The 23180-nt window shown below is 52.7% G+C and overlaps 3 non-coding genes across 3 annotated transcripts; 2 read left to right on the top strand and 1 right to left on the bottom strand.

The window, feature by feature from the left end:
- The first annotated feature begins 18716 nt into the window (after positions 1-18716).
- Positions 18717-18789, top strand: trnaf-aaa (transfer RNA phenylalanine (anticodon AAA)). The gene has a single exon. It is a non-coding gene; the product is annotated as a tRNA-Phe (tRNA).
- Positions 18790-19544: 755 nt separating this feature from the next.
- On the bottom strand, positions 19545-19616 carry trnah-gug (transfer RNA histidin (anticodon GUG)). Its single transcript has one exon. It is a non-coding gene; the product is annotated as a tRNA-His (tRNA).
- A 694-nt stretch (positions 19617-20310) lies between these two features.
- On the top strand, positions 20311-20383 carry trnav-uac (transfer RNA valine (anticodon UAC)). Its single transcript has one exon. It is a non-coding gene; the product is annotated as a tRNA-Val (tRNA).
- Positions 20384-23180: the final 2797 nt, after the last annotated feature.

The following is a 23180-nucleotide window of genomic DNA, read 5'->3' as shown; positions in this document are numbered from 1 at the left end:
CGTGAGAATATATTTTAAAAAAGGATCTGATGTTGTTTTTCACCTGTCTAATCAAAGCTTGTTCAAAAATTATCTGATTATAGGACACACGAGTTTATAATCATACTCATTCCACTTTTTAAACCCGTATATATGCACAATATGAAACGTATATACACTAAATCTCACGTGTGACTCCCATAATATACATTTCTTTACGAAAATTAGGAACACTTACTACAATTATCAACCCCCCATGACGAGGCAATATTTCATACCTTTGTTTCTTTGTGGGTTCAAAGTTCTGTCCTGTCGTTTCACACGTAATGTTTTGGTAGTTATCTCAATTTTCCTTTGCAATTATCTCCAAGATCATCATCAACTTTTTGTAAAACGCTATGCACAACTGATATTTAAAGAAAGTCCTGTACCAAAACGTCTTCGTAGGGAAAGACAACTTTTTTTTCCTTATGTTAGTCGCTACACGGTTACTCAAAAAATCCATTCACCGCTTTTAAAAAAAAAGTTTCGTTTTTTACTGTGGTTCACTGACATTTCTGTCACAATTCTTAGGGACCCCAAATAAAATTCACTTGCCGGTATAAAGACTCCGGCGAGGATAAGACAGGTATCGAGCCACCTGCGTATCTAGCGGACGTTTGAAATAAAAAAAATGGCGTGTAATGTTGCGAAGGGCTACTGTTTTTTTATAGTTTGTCGATTGTAAGGGACGTGGGCCGCGACAGAAATACTGGACGGGGTGGGAAAAGGTTTATTGATGGTTTATTGTACCGCAACGGTCACAATTGACTCACCAGCAAAGATGGCGCCGAGGCCACATCGACTCCCTCCCGGCCTGCCTCGCACCGAAGCTCGAGCTGCGGAGCGCGACGCCAAACCGCCGGTCCACGGTCGCGGGCGCCGGACATAGACGTCATAAACCCTTCCGAGGCGCAGGAATTATAGATCACTGTAGTTTCTTCTGGACCCGGGTTAGGGACAGTGTGCCCTCCGTGAGAGTCTTCTGAGGAAGCCAGTGTCTCATGGGTGTCCAGGCTTGGTACCATCTGTCCATCACAGGACACACAGACACACACACTCACACACCCTGGACAGGACACCAGTCCATCACAGGACACACACACACTCACTCACACACCCTGGACAGGACACCAGTCCATCACAGGACACACACACACTCACACACCCTGGACAGGACACCAGTCACTCACTGGACACACACACACACTCACACACCCTGAACAGGACACCAGTCCCTCACAGGACACACACACAACCTGGATAGGACACCAGTCCCTCACAGGACACTCAGACACACACACTCACACACCCTGTTCAGGAACCAGTCCATCACATGACAAACACACACTCACTCACACACCCTGGACAGGACAGCACTCCATCACAGGACACACACACACCAGGGCCAGTTTTCCCAGAAGCCAATTAGCCCAAAAGCCTGTCTTTGGACCCGGAGAACACAGGGAGAACATGCAGACTCCACACAGACAGTCCCCCCCCCCTTCCGGGTCCAGACCCGAGCCCGGAGCCCCCCCGCGCTGAACCCCTCCGTACAGACGGCCGCACACAGCTCCGTTGTTCCCGATTCCCGAGGTGATCTGTTAAAAGAAGCCGGTGTGTTGCCTCCAGGTGACATTTCCTACTGGAGTCAGGACAGGAAGCTCTTCTGTACACAGAAGGGGGTGGGGAACAAGCCACCCAGCCCTGTGGTTGAAGCCGATACCCCGGCTTCTCTCCAGACACAGCTGGGTGAGCTCCTCCAGTCAGTACAGGGGGCTCTACTGTACACAGAGGGTGGTGGGGATGTGGAACAACTCCTTTGTTCGGGGCCTTGGGGCATTCTTGTTGTGAAAGGCGCTATATAAAAAAACTGAATTGAAATTGAATCTTACAGGTTTGGGTTTTTCGGAGATCTTGTCAGAGATCTTGTCTGACGTGCCATTTCAAAAACGTAACGACACTCCTCACGTCCGAGCGCCGCCGGTCTGTGATGTAACGTATGCTTACACAACCATGACGGTTTCATCATGGACAGCACGAAAGCCCGAAAAGTGGTTGACGTTTTAATTTGGCGATGGATCCCAGTTTTTTTTTATTTTGGAGGCCAAAGAGGACAAAAAAGGAAACGTCTGGAGGTGGATCGATGGTCATCTCTGCGGTTGTTCTGATGTTCTGGAAAAAACAAAAAAAAAAAACGGCTCGCTTGCCCGGTCGTGTAGTGTTTCCACACCCCACGCAAATCAACTTCTCTTCGCCCCCGGGGGCTCGTCGCCCGCCGCACCCCTCTCACGTGATAGGGGCTTCCCCCGGCTGTGACGTACTTACCCTACCCCCTTTTCCGCCAACGTCATACCGAAGGTCGCGCTTCGGGCCGCGGCGATGTTGACGGACTGTCTTGTAGCGTGAGAAGGGTTTAAATTTTGACTTAAGGAGTTGGCCATCGTTATATTTCGCGAGGTATCATACGGGGGGAAAAAGAACATTTATATTTATCAACCTACTAGTAATACTGGGTGGATGTCACGTTCCCCAAAGTTCAGTGCCTCTCTCTAATTAAGTAGAAACGCGACATTAAACTCCGTTCGAAACGGGAGAAATCACCAGGACACGATACAACTGACGTCTGGAAAAGAAAAAAAGGACTCCTATTCCCATTTGTAATGACCCTGTCGTGTTTTTCCCGGTGTGCGCTTATCTTTCGGAGACCGTTTCTCTCTGGTGTTGTTTTGCTGTTGGAATAAATGCCGATGTGACCCTTCTGTGTGGAGTCTGCGTGTTCTCTCCAGCGGGTCGTTTCCTCCACCGCAGGGGCTGGTTGAACCGGGGTCTCCCAATCGTCACAGAAGTGTGTGTCGTTTTGGGTGGTGGTGGGGGGGTGCATCGGGGATACTGCACCCCGAGGGGGTGACCTCTCACCTTACTCCGGACGAAGGGAGAAGACCTGTACCTTCACGAGTCCGGGTTGTGAAAACTTCTTCTGGCAGTTCAAAACGTTTCGAAGGGACTACAGCGCTACCCTGTTTTCCATTTGTATCGTGTATTATTAGACAGTCATAAGTATCTGTACTGATCACAGAGTCCCCCTCTCACTGCCAGGACTGAAGCCCAGTGCAGCACGAATAATAATAATAATTAATAAGTCTGGACTCTCCACTCAGAGCTCCTCCCAGGTCAGGGGGATCCCCTCCAGCCCCCCCAGTATGCAGCCCCTACCTGGATGATGCTCCAGTCCGCTCAGCACACAGCAGCTCTCAGTGGGGAGGAGAGCAGAGGGATGGAGCCAGTTCAGAGAGGGGGGTGATAAGGAGGCCATGATGGGTCAAGACCAGGGGGGGAATCAGGCCAGGATAGTGGGGTAACACCCCTAGTCTTCTCCAGAAACCCCCCCGGGATTGTTAACGAGCACAGAGAGTCAGGACCTCGGTTTTACGTCTCATCCGAAGGACGGCGCCTGTTTACAGTCCAGTGTCCCCCGTCACTATACTGGGGCATCAGGACCCACACAGACTGCAGGGTGAGAGCGCCCCCTGCTGGCCCCACTCACACCTCTCCCAGCAGCAACCTTAGGGGGGGGGGGAGGGAAAAAACCAAAAGCTAAACAGATTTTTTTAAAAAAAAATTTATTGATGCTTAACAAAAGGTCATCAGTCCAGTCTGGGGCCCCTCAGCTTCAGTCCAGACCAGTCTGGGGCCCCTCAGCTTCAGTCCAGTCTGGGGCCCCTCAGCTTCAGTCCAGACTGGGGTCCCTCAGCATCGGTCCAGCACAGTCTGGGGTCCCTCAGCTTCGGTCCAGCACAGACTGGGGTCCCTCAGCTTCGGTCCAGTCTGGGGTCCCTCAGCTTCGGTCCAGCACAGACTGGGGTCCCTCAGCTTTGGTCCAGACTGGGGTCCCTAAGCTTCGGTCCAGCACAGTCTGGGGTCCCTCAGCTTCGGTATAGCACAGCCTGAGGTCCCTCAGCTGTGGTCCAGTCCAGTCTGGGGCCTCTCAGCTCCAGTCTAGTCCAGTCTGGGGCCCCTCAGCTCCAGTCCAGTCCAGTCTGGTGTCCCTCAGCTCCAGTGCTGTCCAGTCTGGGGTCCCTCAGCTTCAGACCAGCACAGTCTGGGGTCCCTCAACTTCGGTCCAGCACAGTCTGGTGTCCCTCAGCTTCGGCACAGCACAGACTGGGGTCCCTCAGCTTCGGTCCAGCTTAGACTGGGGTCCCTCAGCTTCGGTCCAGCACAGTCTGATGTCCCTCAGCTTCAGTCCAGACTGGGGTCCCTCAGCTTCGATCCAGCACAGTCTGGTGTCCCTCAGCTCCTGTCCAGTCCAGTCTGGGGTCCCTCAGCTTCGGTCCAGCACAGTCTGGGGTCCCTCAGCTTCGGTCCAGTCTGGTGTCTCTCAGCTCCAGTCCAGTCCAGTCTGGTGTCCCTAGGCTGCAGTCCAGTCGTCTGGTGTCCCTCAGCTCCGGTCCAGTCCAATTCAGTCCAGTCCAGTCCAGTCCAGATCTTAGCAGGCATAGAACCAGGAAAGGAACCTGGAAAGAATATTGTTATTGCAGGTGTGAGGGACACAGACACAGACGTCACCATGACATCAAACAGCAAGAGGAGACTCCTCCTTGAATCACAGACACGACCGGGCGGCGCCCCCCTGTCTGCTCACCTGCACCTCCTCTTCCTCTTCTTGTCCTTCCCGGCAGCCTGCTCCTCCTCTCCCTCACTCTTCCTCTCCTGAGCTACGGTCTCCGCCGCCTCCATCGGCTCGTCCTGATCTTCTGTCTCCACTGACACGCAGCTCAGGGACTTCAAAAAGACGCATCGGCGCTTCTGAAGCAGAGACAGGAGAGTCACGTTAAGAGTCGGACTGGACACTCCAGTACATGAACACTGCACTGAGAGAGAGAGGGGTTGATACAGACACACTGACTGGACACTCCAGGACATGAACACTGCACTGAGAGAGAGAGGGGTTCATACAGACACACTGACTGGACACTCCAGGACATGAACACTGCACTGAGAGAGAGAGGGGTTCATACAGACACACTGACTGGACACTGGAGAGGAGTAAAGAGAGGATCAGAGCATTACCCACCTTCTTTTTCTTCTGTCTCACAGGAGGTGGTGATTGGACCTCCTCCAGCTGGAGTCCTTGGAGGGAGAGAGGGGGCAGGAGAGGGACAGCACAGGGAGAGAAAGAGAGACTCTGCTGAGATCACACTCGCAGTGAGTGAGCCTGGGTGTAGCCCACTAATACTGACCCACTGGACACCACAGGACAGAGAGGAGGAGGAAGAGAGAGACACACTGCCTGGACACCACAGGACAGAGAGGAGGAGAGAGACACACTGAGGACAGAGAGGAGGAGGAGAGAGACACTGACAGACAGGGCTGAAAGAGAGAGAGACAGAGAGGCAGGGACAGGCAGACAGCAGGCCGAGAGAGACACTGACAGACAGGGCTGAAAGAGAGAGAGACAATGAGACCCAGGGACAGACAAGACGGCAAAACTCCACCACAGACAGGACAGGGGGCAGGGTGGGACCAGCACTGACCTCCTTCCTCTCTCCTGCCGGTAGAGCTGTCTCCACCTCCTCTTCCTCCTGCAAGTCAAGAGACAGGCTGAGAGAGTGACGGGCTGGCGGGACATCGGCGAACAGAGCTGAAGGCAGAGAGCAGAGGAGACAGGCCCAGCTGGGACAACGCAGGACAGACAGAGAGACAGGCAGGGAGACACATGGAGAGACACAGGGAGAGAGACCCAGCTGGGACAACGCAGGACAGACAGAGAGCAGGGAGACACAAGGAGAGACACAGGGAGAGAGACCCATTTGGGATAACGCAGGACAGACAGAGAGCAGGGAGACACATGGAGAGAGAGAGGAGGGAGGGAGACACAGCTGGGACAACGCAGGACAGACAGAGAGACAGGCAGGGAGACACACAGAGAGACACAGGGAGAGAGACCCAGCTGGGACAACGCAGGACAGACAGAGAGCAGGGAGACACACGGAGAGACACAGGGAGACAGGCCCAGCTGGGACAATGCAGGACAGACAGAGAGCAGGGAGACACACGGAGAGACACAGGGAGACAGGCCCAGCTGGGACAACGCAGGACAGACAGAGAGCAGGGAGACACACGGAGAGACACAGGGAGAGAGACCCAGCTGGGACAACGCAGGACAGACAGAGAGCAGGGAGACATGGAGAGACTCAGACAGAAGGACAGAAAGACAGAAAGAGAGAAGTACAGACGGACAAAAAGACAGAGAAAAGGACAGATGGACTGATGGACAGAAAGGCAGAGAAAAGGACAGAAAGACAGATGGACAGATGGACAAAGAAAAGAACAGAATGACAGAGGGACAGATGGACAGAGGGACAGATGGACTGAAGGATAGATGGACAGAAGGACAGATGGACAGACAGACGGACAGACGGACAGACTCTGCCCCACTTGCCTCGTCAGACATCTCAGCCTCTCTCCTTGCCCTCCGCACTGGGGAGCCCCAGGCGGGGCCTGGCGGGGCCGGGCGGGTGATGGGGGGCAGGACGGGCGGGGGCAGGGGCAGGGGCACCGCCCCGGGCAGCAGGGGGGGCTCGAGGGGCATGGTGGGGAGGAAGGGGGGGCGGCGTGGCGGGGCGGTCAGGGGCCTGAGGGGGCCGGAGGGGGGGGCCGGGGCCGGGGAGCGGAGGGAGCTCTCGGGCGAGGAGGGGGGGGACACCGAGCCGAACGAGCTGGGCGAGCCCGAGCGGGACGAGCCGGGCGACCCCGGGAGCTCCAGCTGCAGCTCGGCCGCCCTCTCAAGCTTCTAGACGAGCTCGGGGAAACACGAAGACACCACGGGATTCTGTCCAGCAGGGAGAGGGGGAGACACAACGCAGGGGGGATGAGGAGCAGAGACTACGCCTGGACAGGTGAGTGTGTACAGTGTGTCCAGTAAGAGTCTGGACAGGTGAGTGTGTACAGTGTGTCCAGTAAGAGTCTGGACAGGTGAGTGTGTCCAGTGTGTCCAGTGAGAGTGTGGACAGGTGAGTGTGTACAGTGTGTCCAGTAAGAGTCTGGACAGGTGAGTGTGGACAGTGTGTCCAATAAGAGCCCAGACAGGTGAGTGTGGACAGTGTGTCCAGTGAGAGTCTGGACAGGTGGGTGTGTACAGTGTGTCCAATAAGAGCCCAGACAGGTGAGTGTGGACAGTGTGTCCAGTGAGAGTCTGGACAGGTGGTTGTGTACAGTGTGTCCAGTAAGAGTCTGGACAGGTGGATGTGTACAGTGTGTCCAGTAACAGTCCGGACAGGCGAGTGTGTCCAGTGTGTCCAGTAAGAGTCCGGACAGGCGAGTGTGTCCAGTGTGTCCAGAAAGAGTGTGGACAGGTGTGTCCAACAGTAAGAAGCTGTCTTACCCTGTAACCTAGCTCAGGGGTGTTAGGGGGTGCTCTGTCTCCTCCCCAGATCTCACCTTCAGCTCTGGTGAAATGACGGACCACTAGGAGACGCTGGAAACGAGGACACAAGACAGAGGTTAGGTCCACAGAGCTCACTCAATCACTACAGCAAGCAGAGACCTCTCGGCCATCAGGACTGTGGGGGTCAGAGTGGGGAGCTGTAGGGTATCGGGAGTTTAGGGGTCAGAGTGTGGAGCTGTAGGGTATCGGGAGTTTAGGGGTCAGTGGGGGGAGCTGTAGGGTATCGGGAGTTTAGGGGTCAGAGTGGGGAGCTGTAGGGTATCGGGAGTTTAGGGGTCAGTGTGGGGAGCTGTAGGGTATTGGGAGTTTAGGGGTCAGTGGGGGGAGCTGTAGGGTATCGGGAGTTTAGGGGACAGAGTGTGGAGCTGTAGGGTATCGGGAATTTAGGGGTCAGTGTGGGGAGCTGTAGGGTATTGGGAGTTTAGGGGCCAGAGTGGGGAGCTGTAGGGTATCGGGAGTTTAGGGGTCAGTGGGGGAGCTGTAGGGTAGATGTGGGGCACCGGGCCCACCACAGGGCGGCCGGTCCAGTCTCGCGGAAGGCGACCGGGTCAGACTTACGGAAAAGCACCGGGACTTGGGCCAGGACCTCTCCCGCTGCCAGTCCGGGTTCGGCCTGACCGGTGTGACCTGTGAAGACGCCAAACAGCCCATCTCCGAGACAGCTCTGACCAAATAGCCCAGCCCAGTCGTGTCGAGACTAGGGGCCCTGGGCAGTCTCTACAGTGTGTCCAGTGAGAGTTTGGACAGGTGAGTCTGACCAGTGTGTCCAGTAAGAGTCTGGACAGGTGAGTCTCTACAGTGTGTCCAGTAAGAGTCTGGACAGGTGAGTCTCTACAGTGTGTCCAGTGAGAGTCTGGACAGGTGAGTGTGTACAGTGTGTCCAGTAAGAGTCTGGACAGGTGAGTTTCTACAGTGTGTCCAGTGAGAGTCCGGACAGGTGAGTCTCTACAGTGTGTCCAGGAAGAGTGTAGGACGTCCAGAGGCAATCTGTGCTCTCAGAAGGCCATAATGGACCTGCAGCTTGGTTTTCCTCGGACCCGCGACCCTGTCTCTTGAGCCGAGGCGTGTCCTCAGTCAAGATCACCATTGGAAGTGTCTCTCCTCGTCTGGAGGTGTTACCTTGAGACCTGGTCTGTCAAGCACTTTGCGCTGCTATGTGTGTGAAAGGTGCTCTATCAGTGAAGTTTATTATTATTATTATAATACAGCGAGCGCTGCTGGGGGCGGAGAGGCCAGTCGGAGGAGGGCTGGACGCTGGACGCTGGACGGCGGGCGGGAGGGGTGGACTTACGACGCCTCGCCGGGCCCGGGTCCTGCTGCGACCGCGCACGGCCGTGCGGCATCTCTGTCGGTCCATCGCCCTGCCGAGACAAGCAGAGTCACAGAGGGGAGGGGAGGGGGCGGAGCCACACAGCTGGGCGGCTTGTTCCCCACCCCCGCCCCCCTCTGTGTATAGTGTATAGTAGAGCCTCCTGTCCTGACTGGAGGAGCTCACCCAGCTGTGTCTGGAGAGAAGCCAGGGTATCGGCTTCAACCACAGGGCTGGGCAGCTTGTTCCCCACCCCCACCACTCTCTGTGTAGAGGTGCACCTCCTCTCAATATCTTTTTACAGCACGATCACACCCATAAGAGTGGAGTAACGGGAAAAAAAAAACAACTTATTTTGTTATTTCTCGACAGCGGCATTTTTAACTGACTTGCCGATTTCACGGGGATACTTCAGAGTGAATCTGAAGCTGGAACTATTATTTGATTGAAGTCGAAGTAACCCACGAATCTTTTTTGGAAGAAACACGTGTTTAGAAAGCGCTATATAGTCCTTTCCTCCTCCTCTCTCTTCACTCCTCTGAGCTCACGGGGCTCCAGCGCCGCCCCCCGCTAGATTCCGCCGCTCTGTGACGTCAGGCGGCTCATTGTGACGCCCCCGTGATGTCGCCCCCGACGCGCTCACGGCTCGGCCGCGAAACAAAAATGGCCGACATTTTTCGCGGTTGTTTTTTTTTTAGGTGGACATTTTATTTTTCCAACTCTCAGCGGCCAGCCGGGTGTCCCTGTACGACCCCGGTAGTTGCCACCTCGGACAGGCAGGGGAAACGGGTCCAGGTGTTTCCGGCCCAATGGTTACAAAAGCTGCACTTGAATTTAAAGACAAAATCACGTCGAGGGCGCATTCAGCACCCCCACGTCCAACACGGGTTTCCGTTAGGTATGGTTCAGTGAAATTAGCACCCCACCTACCCCCAAGTCAAAGAAAGACCAACCTCCACCCCCCTCTAGCGGCCAAGGGCGGAAATTTCGGGCCACGCCACGTCCAAAAAACACGGGTTCCCCCCCCCCGTCCTGCGGGGAAAAGAGACGGCATTTTCTTTTCCGAGCGCTGCGTGGGACCTCACGACCCCCCCCAAAAAAACGGGCTTCGGAGACGAGGAAAACCAGGCACGTCGACCTCTCTACAACACCACCTGGCCGTTTCTGTTTCAGACCGTGGGAAAAAAGAAAATTTCACCCCTCACCGACCGCCGCGCAAAAAAACTCAACTTCACGCTACAGAAACGGCCTGTGTGAGGGGGGGCACGGGAAAAAAATAAAACCTGCGTGTTTTCGGCAGAGTAAGCTCAGCGGGGAAACTCCCTGAATCTCGGGGTTGCTTCTTGAACCCCGAAAACGACCTTTTTTCTCTCTCTCGTTTTCTTGGTGTCTGGGACGTTCACGAACTCCGCCGCGTCGGTGCGATTCCCAGTGGGACTTGAACATAACCCCCACCCCGTGGAGCCACAGCGCCCCCGTGTGGCCGAGAGGACCACCACCCGCAGGGCTGAGCTTTTACTGCCGTGTCCCGCTTTCACTCTGGCTATAAATGAGGGAATCAAGGAGGAGAATTAATATTGTGATCCACCAGTCCATCACAGGACACACACACACCCTGGACAGGACACCAGTCCTTCACAGGATACCAGTCCATCACAGTACACACACACACCCTGGACAGGACACCAGTCCATCACAGGACACACACACACTCACACACCCTGGACAGGACAGCAGTCCATCACAGGACACACACACACTCACACACCCTGGACAGGACACCAGTCCATCACAGGATGTTCAGCGCCTCTCTCTAATAAAGTAGAAACGCGACATTAATCTCCGTTCAAAAAGGGAGAAATCACCAGTATACCATACACTTTGCTCCGGACGATGGGAGAAGACCTGTACCTTCACGAGTCCGGGTTGTGAAAACTTCTTCTGGCAGTTCAAAACGTTTCGAAGAGACTACAGCGCTACCCTGTTTTCCATTTCTATCGTGTATTATTATACAGTCATAAGTATCTGTACTGATCACAGAGTCCCTCTCTCACTGCCAGAACTGAAGCCCAGTGCAGCACGAATAATAATAATTAATTCGTCTGGACTCTCCACTCAGAGCTCTTCCCAGGTCAGGGGGATCCAGTGGGGAGGAGAGCAGAGGGATGGAGCCAGTTCAGAGAGGGGGGTGATTAGGAGGCCATGATGGGTCAAGACCAGGGGGGGAATCAGGCCAGGATAGTGGGGTAACACCCCGACTCTTCTCCAGAAACACCCCGGGATTGTTAATGAGCACAGAGAGTCAGGACCTTGGTTTGACGTCTCATCCGAAGGACGGCGCCTGTTTACAGTCCACTGTCCCCTGTCACTATACTGGGGCATCAGGACCCACACAGACTGCAGGGTGAGAGCGCCCCCTGCTGGCCCCACTCACACTTCTCCCAGCAGCAACTTTGGGGGGGGGAAACCAAAAGCTAAACAGATTTTTTTTAAAATAATTTTAATGATGCTTAACAAAAGAACAAAAATTACAAGCTTCAGTCCAGACTGGGGTCTGGGGTCCCTCAGCTTCAGTCCAGTCCAGTCTGGGGCCCCTCAGCTTCAGTTCAGTCGAGTTTGGGGCCCCTCAGCTTCAGTCCAGTCCAGTCTGGGACCCCTCAGCTCCAGTCCAACCTGGTGTCCCTCAGCTCCAGTGCAGTCCAGACTGGGGTCCCTCAGCTTCGGTCCAGCACAGACTGGGGTCCCTCAGCTTCGGTCCAGCACAGTCTGGGGTCCCTCAGCTTCAGTCCAGACTGGGGTCCCTCAGCTTCGGTCCAGCACAGTCTGGGGTCCCTCAGCTCCAGTCCAGTCCAGTCTGGTGTCTCTCAACTCCTGTCCAGTCCAGTCTGGGGCCCCTCAGCTCCAGTCCAGTCCAGTCTGGTGTCTCTTAGCTCCAGTGCAGTCCAGTCTGGTGTCTCTCAGCTCTGGTCCAGTCCAGTCTGGTGTCCCTAGGCTCCAGTCCAGTCCAGTCTGGTGTCCCTCAGCTCCTGTCCAGTCCAGTCTGGGGCCCCTCAGCTTCAGTGCAGTCCAGTCTGGCGTCCCTCAGCTCCAGTCCAGTCCAGTCCAGATCTTAGCTGGCACAGAACCAGGAAAGGAACCTGGAAAGAATATTGTTATTGCAGGTGTGAGGGACACAGACACAGACGTCACCATGACATCAAACAGCAAGAGGAGACTCCTCCTTGAATCACAGACACGACCGGGCGGCGCCCCCCTGTCTGCTCACCTGCACCTCCTCTTCCTCTTCTTGTCCTTCCCGGCAGCCTGCTCCTCCTCTCCCTCGCTCTTCCTCTCCTGACCCACGGTCTCCGCCGCCTCCATCGCCTCGTCCTGATCATCTGTCTCCACCGACACGCAGCTCAGGGAGTTTAAAAAGACGCACCAGCGCTTCTGTAGCAGAGACAGGAGAGTCACGTTAAGAGTCGGACTGGACACTCCAGGACATGAACACTGCACTGAGAGAGAGAGAGGGGTTCATACAGACACACTGACTGGACACTCCAGTACATGAACACTGCACTGAGAGAGAGAGGGGTTCATACAGACACACTGACTGGACACTCCAGTACATGAACACTGCACTGAGAGAGAGAGGGGTTCATACAGACACACTGACTGGACACTGACTGGACACTGGACAGGAGTAAAGAGAGGATCAGAGCATTACCCACCTTATTTTTCTTCTGTCTCACAGGAGGTGGTGATTGGACCTCCTCCAGCTGGAGTCCGAGGAGGGAGAGAGGGGGTAGGAGAGGGACAGCACAGGGAGAGAAAGAGAGAGACAGGTGAGTCAAGTGTCCCAAGAGTACAGAGACTCTGCTGAGATCACACTCGCAGTGAGTGACACCGACACTAACCAGCCTCAGGACAGCACTGCTAGAGCACCACAACCCAGACTCAACCACATCACAGCACAGATCAAACAGCAATATCTCACACACTGGGACACACACACACAAACACAACATAAACTGGAATGCTACAGAACCTTAAACAGACAATACACACTAGCTGAATATTTCACCAAAATAAAAAATAACAAACAGAAACAGACCCTGACGAAGTACAGGCTCAGTGACCACAACCTGGCCATAGAAACTGGGCGACACAGGCAGACCTGGCTGCCCAGAGAGGACAGGCTGTGCTCCCACTGCCAGCGGGGAGAAATAGAGACAGAGGTGCACTTCCTACTGCACTGTGACAGATACTCTGGGATTAGAGAAACATTCTTCCCGAAATTCAGAAATCTAATCCCAGAGTTCCCACACCTGCCAGAATCACAACGGGTCCCAATCCTACTGGGAGAGGGAGGAGGGAACTCAGTTGATCTGGCAGCCCAGTATGTGATCTCCTGTCACAGCCTGAGGAACAGTGAGTCTGTCTCCCAATAATGCTCCAGCCGCCTACAGTATATGTCAATATTTTATAATATGTCTTTGTTGTAAATGTCTGTAACATCTCTGCTTTACGCAGAGAGTGGCGGGGGTTGGATGTCAAGGCCCGACGATACCGCATTACGCAGAGAGTGGAGGGGTGGGATGTCAGGGCCTGACGACACTGCTTTATGCAGAGAATGGAGGGGTGGGTGTCAGGGCCATACGACACTTCTTTATTCAGAGAGTGGAGGGGGTGGGATGTCAGGGCTAGATGACACTGCTTTACACAGAGAGTGGAGAGGTGGGTGTCAAGGCTATACGACAGTGCTTACCGCAGAGAGTGGTGGGGGTGTGATGTCAGGGCCATACAACAGTGCTTTACACAGAGAGTGGTGGGGGTGGGATGTCAGGGCCATATGACACTGCTTTACACAGAGAGTGGCGGGGCTAGGATGTCAGGGCCATATGACACTGCTTTACACAGAGAGTGGTGGGGGTGGGATGTCAGGGCTTGACGACACTGCTTTATACAGAGAGTGGAGGGGTGGGATGTCAGGGCTATACGACAGTGCTTTCGGCAGAGAGTGGTGGGGGTGTGATGTCAGGGCCATACGACACTTCTTTACGCAGAGAGTGGCAGGGCTTGACGACACTGCTTTATGCAAAAAATGGAGGGGTGGGTGTCAGGGCTATATGACAGTGCTTTCCGCAGAGAGTGGTGGGGGTGTGATGTCAGGGCCATACAGCAGTGCTTTACACAGAGAGTGGTGGGGGTGGGATATCAGGGCCATATGAAACTGCTTTACACAGAGAGTGGCGGGGGTGGGATATCAGGGCCTGACAACACAGCTTAACGCAGAGTGTGGAGGGGTGGGTGTCAGGGTTATACGGCAGTGCTTTACGCAGAGAGTGGTGGGGGTGTCATGTCAGGGCCATACGACAGTGCTTTACACAGAGAGTGGCGGGGGAGGGATGTCAGGGCTTGACAACACTACTTTATGTAGAGAGTGGAGGGGAGGGTTTCAGGGCCATAAGACACTGCTTTATGCAGAGAGTGGAGGGATTGGTGTCAGGGCCATATGACACTACTTTACACAGAGAGTGGCGGGAGTGGGATGTCAGGCCCTGACGATACTACTTTACGTAGACAGTGGCGGGGGTGGGATGTCAGGGCCTGACGACACTGCTTTATTCAAAGAGTGGAGGGGTGGGTGTCAGGGCTATACGACAGTGCTTAATGCAGAGAGTGGAGGGTTGGGTGTCAGGGCTATACGACAGTGGTTTCCGCAGAGAGTGGTGGGGGTGTGATGTCAGGGCCATACGACACTTATTTACGCAGGGAGTGGCAGGGGTGGGATGTCAGGGCCTGACGATACTTATTTACGCAGAGAGTGGCAGGGGTGGGATGTCAGGGCCTGAAGATACTGCTTTTCGCAGAGAGCGGAGGAGGTGGGATACGACCTCTCAGTGGGGCCAGCAGGGGGCACTCACCCTGCGGTCTGTGTGGGTCTTAATGCCCCAGTGTAGTGACGGGGGACACGATCTGGCCCACCAGCGACGAGCAGGTTACCAGATCTAGACAAAGGGGGCAAATCTTAGTCGTATGAGCTTAGTCACACATCGCAGCGATTAAAAAAACAAAACAAACATATTATGTCTGTTACTGACGACTTTTTTTTCCTACATTAAAAGTCTCTTTCCCAGGTGATTTTCTAGCGCGACTGGGGCTCTTCATTTCTCCTCGGTGTCTCATCGCGGGTGGATTTGAAACAGACCACAGAAGGTGGTCACACACTATATTATTATTGAGAGACAGGCTCACTGTACCTCAGGCTAGGACAGTAGATCACACTGTATTATTATTATTATTATTATTAATATTATTGAGAGTCTGGCTCACTGTTCCCCAGGCTGGGACAGGAGATCCCACACTGTATTATTATTATTGAGAGACAGGCTTACTCTCTGTTCCTCAAGCTGAGACAGGACATCACATACTGTATTATTATTGATTGACAGGCTCACTGTTCCTCAGGCTGGGACAGGAGATCACACACTGTATTATTATTATTGATAGACAAGCTCACTGTCTGTTCCTCAGGCTGGGACAGAGGATCACACACTGTATTATTATTATTTAGAGACAGGCTCACTGTCTGTTCCTCAGAGTTGGACAGGAGATCCCACACTGAATTATTATTATAGAGAGACAGGCTCACTGTATGTTCCCCAGGCTGGGTCAGGAGCTCACACAGTATTATTATAATTATTGAGAGACAGTCTCACTGTCTGTTCCTCAGTCTGGGACAGGAGATCACACACTGTATTATTATTATTGAGAGACAGGCTCATTGTCTGTTCCCCAGGCTGGGACAGGAGATAACACTGTATTATTATTATTGAGAGTCTGGCTCACTGTTCCTCAGGCTGGGACAGAGGATCACACACTGTATTATTATTATTTAGAGACAGGCTCACTGTCTGTTCCTCAGAGTTGGACAGGAGATCCCACACTGAATTATTATTATAGAGAGACAGGCTCACTGTATGTTCCCCAGGCTGGGTCAGGAGCTCACACAGTATTATTATAATTATTGAGAGACAGTCTCACTGTCTGTTCCTCAGTCTGGGACAGGAGATCACACACTGTATTATTATTATTGAGAGACAGGCTCACTGTCTGTTCCCCAGGCTGGGACAGGAGATAACACTGTATTATTATTATTGAGAGTCTGGCTCACTGTTCCCCAGGCTGGGACAGGAGATCACACACTGTATTATTATTATTGAGAGACAAACTCACTGTCTGTTCCTCAGGCTGGGACAGTAGATCACACTGTATTATTATTATTGAGAGTCTGGCACACTGTTCCCCAGGCTGGGACAGGAGATCACACACTGTATTATTATTATTTTGAGACAGGCTCACTGTTTGTTCCTCAGGCTGGGACAGGAGATCACACACTGTATTATTATTATTGAGAGAGAGAGGCTCACTGTCTGTTCATCAGACTGGGACAGGAGATCCAACACTGAATTATTATTATTGAGAGACAGGCTTACTCTCTGTTCCTCAGGCGAAGACAGGACATCACATACTGTATTATTATTGATTGACAGGCTCATTGTTCCTCAGGCTGGGACAGGAGATCAGACACTGTATTATTATTATAGTGAGACAGGCTCACTGTATATTCCCCAGGCTGGGACAGGAGGTCATACATTATATTATTATTAAAGAGAGACAGGCTCACTGTATGTTCCACAAGCTGAGACAGGAATTCACACTGTATTATTATTATTGAGAGACAGGCTCACTGTCTGTTCCTCAGGCTGGGACAGAGGATCACACACTGTATTATTATTGAGAGACAGGCTCACTCTCTGTTCCTCAGGCTGGGACAGGAGATCACACATTGGCTTGTTATTGAGAGGCAGGCTCACTGTCTGTTCCTCAGGCTGGGACAGGAGATCACACGCTGTATTATTATTATTGAGAGACAGGCTCACTGTCTGTTTCTCAGGCTGGGACAGGAGATCACACACTGTATTATTATTATTGACAGATAGGCTGACTGTCTGTTCCTCAGAATGGGACAGGAGATCACACACTGTATTACTATTATTGACAGATAGGCTCACTGTGTCTTCGCTTGGGCTTGAACAGGAGATCACACACTGGATTATTATTATTGAGAGACAGGCTCACAGTCTGTTCCTCAGGCTGGGACAGGAAATCACACACTGTATTATTATTATTGAGAGACAGGCTCACTGTCTGTTCCTCAGGCTAGGGTAGGATATCACACACTGTATTATTAGTATTGAGAGAAAGCCTCAGTGTTCCCCAGGCCAGGAAAGGAGATAACACATTGTATTTTTATTATTGAGAGACAGGCTCACCCTTCCTCAGGCTGGGACAGGAGTTCAAACTGTATTATTATTATTATTATTGAGAGACAAGCTCACTGTTCCTCAGGCTGGGACAGGAAATGACACACTGTATTATTATTATTGAGAGACTGGCTCACTCCTGTCTGTTCCTCAGGTTGGGAAAGGAGATCACACACTGTATTATTATTATTGAGAGACGGGCTCACGGTCTGTTCCTCTGACTGGGGCAGGAAATGACACACTGTATAATTAGTATTGAGAGACAGGCTCAGTGTTCCCCAGGCTGAGACAGGAAAGCACACACTGTATTATTATTATTGAGTATCTGGTTCACTGTTCCCCAGGCTGGGACAGGAAATCACACACTGTATTATTATTATTGAGAGACAGGCTCACTGTCTGTTCCTCAGGCTGGGGCAGGATATCACACACTGTATTATTAGTATTGAGAGACAGCCTCAGTGTTCCCCAGGCTTGGACAGGAGATCACACACTGTATTATTAGTATTGAGATACAGACTCACTGTCTGTTCCTCCTGCTGGGACTGGAGATCACACACTGTTCTATTATTACTGAGGGACATGCTCACTGTTTGTCCTTCAGACTGGGACAGGACATTCCACACTAGGTTATCATTATTGAGAGACAGGCTCGCTGTCTGTTCCTCAGGCTAGTACAGGAGATCACGCACTGTATTATTATTATTTAGATACAGGCCCACTGTGTGTTCCTCTGGCTGGGACAGTAGATCACACTGTATCATAATTATTGAGAGGCTGACTCACTGTTTCCCAGGCTGGGACAGGAGATCACACAGTGTATTATTATTGAGAGACAGGCTCACTGTCTGTTCCTCTGGCTGGGGCAGGGAATCACACACTGTATTATTAGTATTATTAAGAGACAGGCTCGCTGTCTGCTCCTCAGGCTGGGACAGGATATCACACACTGTTGTAGTGTTCTCTCACGAAGCACCAGTTCTGTAGGGGTTTGGGCATTTACTGGGACAATTATTTTTGTGGCAGTAAATCACAAAATTGATTATTTTAATGGTCTTAGAAACCAACCATGCGACATAACTCAAACAACGCACACACAGGTACTAATACACGAGGATACATTTGTTAATATATAGAATATGCATGCAAACCTAACAGATCTTATCGTAAGGGTTATCAGAATTCATTCAGTTACAAAGAGTTACACATATCAAGAGGACATAAGTTTGGTATATCATTCATTTAGACCGTTTCGTAATTGAACTTGTTTACAACTTCTACATGAGATACTCAAAACAAGTACATAAGCCTTAGGAATTAAATTGATATCATCTGGTTGGGAGCAGTAATGCAATAAGCTTGAATACTCCCTGCTGGTGGGCCCCTTTTCTCACCGTTTCCGTAGTGCAGCGGTTATCACGTTTGCCTCACACGCGAAAAATCCCCGGTTTGAAACCGGACGGGAACAGCCTCCTTTTGTACGCTCCTGTACTTCACAGAGTTCTTGAGCGACTGGTCACATGTTCCTTTCCTTCTGAGTGACGTTCCTGCAACACTCTCCCGCTCCTCTTTGTGCGCTCATGCCGCAACACAGGAAGGCTGGAGCAGGTGGGTGTGGGCTTGGCGCACTGCTGAAATAGCTCAGTTGGGAGAGCGTTAGACTAAAGATCTAAAGGTCCCTGGTTCGATCCCGGGTTTCGGCATTTTGTTTCATCGCGCCCTTTGTTCCTCTCTCCAGCGCCCCCTGCCTAAAGTGACGCGTCCCTTTCTCAGCCCGAAACGCAAGCGAGACACCAGCAGCGGTCCCTGCAGGTTTCCGTAGTGTAGCGGCTATCACGTTCGCCTAACATGCGAGTGGTCTCCGGTTCGAGACCGGGCAGAAACAGCCTCATTTTGCACACTCCTGTACTTCACAGAGGTCTTGAGCGACAGTCATTTGTTCCCAATGTATTTCCGGTGCCTTCGTGCACTCTTGTACCAAACGCACGTTCCTTCTGTACGCGGAGCCGATCATTTGCAATTGGGCTGTGCCGACAGACCAGGACGAGCTCTGTCGGCTCAAAAGCAGCGCAGGACCTGCAAGAACAACAGAAAGATTAGCATCCAGCGGGGGCCTCTTAGTGAGCCCCAGAGCTCATCAAGAATCGGCTCCAGCAACAGGGCTGGGTGCATTGTTCCATTCTCCGCCCACTCTCGGTGTAAACAAGTCCCTCCTGGTCTCTGCTTGAAATGCACTTTCCTGCGTTTGCTTTGCTGTAACTGGCTTCCCCTGCATGGGCGAATGTGAAGAAGATCCTTAGTAAGTCATTGAAGAAAACCGAGAAGAGGTCGGAGTGGCCTCTGTCGTTCATCAACGATCCAGTCAGGCAGTACTCCTCTGTAAAGCGCCGTTCGTTCACATCGATTGGCTTTTTTTTGCCTTCATTCGTGCGAGTAGTAAAAGCGGACGCCCCTATTCTGCCGTGACCCGGATTCGAACCGGGGTTGTTGCGGCCACAACGCAAAGTACTGACCACTATACGATCACGGCGAGTTACCGATACACACATGGCAGGGCGGAAAAGGCTGTGCTCTCTTCGTGTGACATAATTCGGAAAAGTCCTGACGTTGCATTTCAACTGAGCCCCAGTATACATCGACCCTTCGACACTCTGAGTGACAACTCTCTTGCGTGTTTTCTCATATTTATGTAGTTTGCTTGCATGATGCCGGGAATAGCATGGTTGTTCGCTGCTATATAGTCTAGCGGTTAGGGTTCCTGGTTTTCACCCAGGCGGTTCGACTCGGTTTTGCCTCCTGCTTTCCAAAAGATCAGCACCATGTACGAAAGAGCCGCATTAAAACTACTCGAACGTGCAAAACGTGCGAGAAGAGGGGGCGCTTGTTTCCAACCGAAACTTCTCGCGTGTGAGACGAGCTGATCATCGCTGTGGGAGGGTTACTCTGGTAGACAGGGCTGACCTTCGGCAATAGGATTTATAGTCTCCAAGATGATATTTGCACTTTCTGGAGAGGCGATTTTCTCCACTTCAGTAGCCCGATTTTGTCGATTGCGTGGAGAGGGCTGTAGAATGTGGCGCCGCCTTTCCTGCTCCGTCCATGACAGGCGTGCTGGTCTCTGGAGAGAGAGCATGGTCCATCAGCGCACTCCAATAAAGGCACTGGAAGCAGCTGAATCGCATTGGCGAAGCTCAGTGCTGGGCCGCTGGGCACGTCTTACCACCGTTTCTGTAGTGTAGTGGTTATCACGTTCGCCTTACACGCGAAAAGTCCCCGCTTCGAAACCGGGCGGAAACAGACATCTTTTGTCGCCAGGCACAAAAGGGGATTGGGGATTCGCCTAGCGTTGTGATCGAACAGACCCACTCACCTCTTAGTGTGGCGGGATCTGCACAGTGCATGTTCCAGCGCATCCTGCTTTCACTTCAATGCGCGTCCTGATGTACCCCAGTCTCCCGCGTGACAGGTGGGGACAGGTGACAGGTCCTATACTAATGAGGAAGACATCGCTCTCTCCGACCCCCGGCATCGTGTCCCGACCCACCGTGCTGGAAGCCGACGCGTGCTGTGATTCCTTTACGGAGCAGAAATGACAACCGAGGAGCCGAGAGATCATTTCAGCATTTCGCGTCTGAACGGAAAACACAAACGACCAACTCGGAATGACTTGCCTTTGACGCTTCTCAAAGTGTTCTTTTTGCATCGAACAGACCCACTCACCTCTTATTGTGGCGGGATCTGCACAGTGCATGTCGCAGCGCTTCCTGCTTTCACTTCAATGTGCTTCCTGATGTCGAGTCGTGTGCCGTGCGGAGGCTCTGAAAGCGAGAGCAATGAAAAGGTGCACGACGCTGTGAAAGAAAACAGAGAAGTGAAAGGCAGTCATTTCTCTAAGGAGGTGAAAGAAAAGCTACTCACCGTCGGGGAATCGAACCCCGGTCTCCCGCGTGACAGGCGGGGATACTTGCCACTATACTAACGAGGAAAACATCGCCTTTTCCAACCCCCGGCATCGTGTCCCGACCCAGCATGCTGGAAGCCGACGCGTGCTGTGATCCCTTTACGGAGCAGAAATGACAACCGAGGAGCCGAAAGATCATTTCAGCATTTCGCGTCTGAACGGAAAACACAAACGACCAACTCGGAATGACTTGCCTTTGACGCTTTTCAAAGCGTTCTTTGTGCACGACGACTGCGCTGCCTAGCAGATACAAATGGGTTGTACAACTCTGAACTAGCAAATGGAAGAGGGCTAAGCCCCCTCTCTTTTAGCCCAGGTTCGATCTGTCTCCCAGAAACACCAGGGCGCACACACACACACCCGTGCCGTTGAAGTGCTCTGCTTCATTTTTAAGGGCAACTCAACATTCACTCCTACCCCGAGTGCAGAAAAGACAGCATCCACAGCAACAACAGCTCAGGTCTCTGCACAGGAGCTAAGCTGCCCTCATCTCCTCTGCTCTGCAGCTCCTGCGGAGTGGAGTCCTGCCTGGAGCCTTGTTTGCAGGCGGCGGCTCCCCGCGCCCTGTCTGTGCGTCATGTCCAAGAGCGCCTGGGAAGAAGAGAGAGCCCTCCCACTCGGGGGCTTTTCCACGGTCTGTGTGAGGAGGGGCGGGTGTGTCCAGTAGCTTATCGAGTGGAAGCCTGGGGCGGCGGAGAGCTGTGATCGTGCAGACCTTCAGGTGTCACCTCTTTGTCTGCTTTCCCGACCCCCCTCCGCCCAAGCTCTGCTCCAAAGTAGCCTGGCAACCCCTCACACCTGCACGTGTCACAACCTAAGGTGCGGTCATGAGACACCCATGGGGTGTCGTTCTGTTCTTGCTAATTGTTTCCTGCCCGTCGCAGGCAGGAGTCCATGCGAGGAAGATGCGCTGGACAGAGCTCAGAGGGCGCAGCTGGGTGGCTTTCCTTCTGAGTGATGTTCCTGCAACACTCTCCCGCTCCTCTTGGTGCGCTCATGCCGCAACACAGAAAGGCTGGAGCAGGTGGCAGTGGGCTGTGCACACAGCCAAAATAGCTCAGTTGGGAGAGTGTTAGACTGAAGATCTAAAGGTCCTTGGTTCGATCCTGGGTTTCGGCATTTTGTTTCATCGCGCCCTTTGTTCCTCTCTCCAGCGCCCTCTTCCTAAAGTGAGGCTTCCCTTTCTCAGCCCAAAACGTAAACGAGACACCAGCACAGCCCCTTCAGGTTTCTATAGTGTAGCGGTTATCACGTTTGCCTAACAAGTGAAAGGTCCCCAGTTTGAGACCGGGTGGAAACAGCCTCCTTTTGCATGCTTCTGTACCTCACAGAGGTTTTGAGCGACCGGTCATTTGTTCCCAATGTATTTCCGGTGCCTTCATGCACTTTTGTACCAAACGCATGTTCCTTCTGTATGCGGAGCCGATCATTTCCAATTGGGCTGTGCCGACAGACCAAGACGAGCTCTGTCGGCTCAAAAGAAGCGCAGCACCTGCAAGAACAAACAAAAAGTTATACTGAAGCCGTGGAGCTTCTGAAAGTGCACTTCACGGCCCCCCAGAGTGTCATCCTCCTCAGGATTCTTTTCAGACAGCGCAAACAGCAGCCGGTTGAGTCTGTGCATCCGTTTGTTGCGGACTTGCGCGCCCTAGCCTCCCCCTTGCCAACTCAGCGCGATGCAGGACAAGTTCACAAGGGATCAGCTAATAGAGCACAGGAACAACACGAAAGTCAGAGAAAGATTGCTTGCAACACTGGATGACCTCACGCTGCACAAGGCTGTCCAAATAGCGCTTCAAATGGAGACTGTGCTCCCCTGCTCCTTCTCCTGCACTCACTGCCGGCCATGTGGAGTAGCCGCACCCCGCCCGCGGCACTCAGCTTCAGCTTCTCTGTCCTCTGCTCCTACCACAGTTCACTCAGTGTACGCAGCATCCAGAGCTTTCAAAATGTGCACCGTTGAGCTGAAGGGTGTGTGTATTCCCCTGCTGCTGGACACTGGGGCCGCTGTCTCTATCTTCAATCTCTCAACAGTAGAGCAGTTTTTCTCTCACCTGCCTCTCTCAGCAACATCCACACCCTGTGTGGTTATGGCAGTTCTGAAATTAATATAGTAGGCTCACTCAGCTTATC

Source organism: Lepisosteus platostomus, chromosome 5, assembly GCF_059453375.1.
Source record: "Lepisosteus platostomus isolate fLepPlt1 chromosome 5, fLepPlt1.hap1, whole genome shotgun sequence".
Taxonomy (NCBI): Eukaryota; Metazoa; Chordata; class Actinopteri; order Semionotiformes; family Lepisosteidae; genus Lepisosteus; species Lepisosteus platostomus.
The sequence above is the reverse complement of the archived record's forward strand: the minus strand, read 5'-3'. Positions and strand labels throughout refer to the sequence as shown.